Here is a 1,111-nt window from a genome sequence, read left to right as displayed (position 1 = left end):
TTGACATTTTTGGCCAGGGGCATAACTCGCAAAGTATACATTTGTTCAAAATGGAACTTTTTACACAATTACCTCATATTTTGAGCCACTTTGTCTTAGAATTTTGGTTGTTTCCGCTTCATAGTTCAAAAAAAGGAACAGGTTTTGGAAATTCAAAATTTTCAATTTTTGACCTTGACCTTTGTTGACCTTGACCTTTCTAACATCAAACGTCATTGGCATTGGCTATCTATTTATACTTTTATATTTGCTGTCCTAAGTCAACTTCTGGTTTGATAGTCGTTAGCAATTTGAAATTTTAATGGCGTATATCTCTTGATCTTGACCTTTTTAGGCCTTCTCCTTTTCAAGATCAAAGGTCATTGACCTTGGATATATGCTGATACTTTCATTTGTAAGGTCTGACGTCTACTTCCGGTATTAGAATATTCTAAAAAATGAAAATTTCTCAACTTTAGACTGTTCTTGCGCTTGATCTAATTATCGTGGAAGGATGATTTTTTCGGGGTCTTTTGCAATTTGCTACATTTGCAAAGTCCCACTTTGTGCCACGAGTGGCTCTAGTTGTGGGACTTTGCTTTCAGCAGTCCCAGTTTGTTATCGAAATGTCAATTCTTTTTTTTTTTTTTTTTTTTTTTTTTTTTTTTTTTTCGAAATTTACACACCTTCCTGAGCTTAGACTACAATAGTTGCAGCAACCATTCAATATTCACGAACCTTAGATATAGGCGACGATGTGCATAAATATATTTTGGATCTTTTTTGCAAAACCGGAAGTGCCACAGTTCAATATGAGCAAGAATAGTTAATCGGCTCTAGAAGTCGTATTTTTCGGTCGATTTTCTTTGGGTTTGCATTTTTGGAATCTACTGGCAAAATCTGAAAGAATAGCAGTTTCAAAATTTCACAATTCGAAAATTTGTCGCAGACATTTTTTTTGCCAAATTTTGCATTTTTTTCATTTTTTTTGCTTTTTGTCTGATTAATCTGAAAAAAATTGAGCAAAGACAGTTTAAGAAAGTAAACAAAATGGTACAGTAAAATTTTCAATTTCTCTTCCGGTTTAAACAGGAAATCGATGTTCACTTCCGGTTGAATATCTTCCGGTGTA

The sequence above is a fragment of the Lottia gigantea genome (assembly GCF_000327385.1).
Source record: "Lottia gigantea unplaced genomic scaffold LOTGIsca_35, whole genome shotgun sequence".
NCBI classification, from domain to species: Eukaryota; Metazoa; Mollusca; class Gastropoda; family Lottiidae; genus Lottia; species Lottia gigantea.
Note: the sequence above shows the minus strand (reverse complement) of the source record.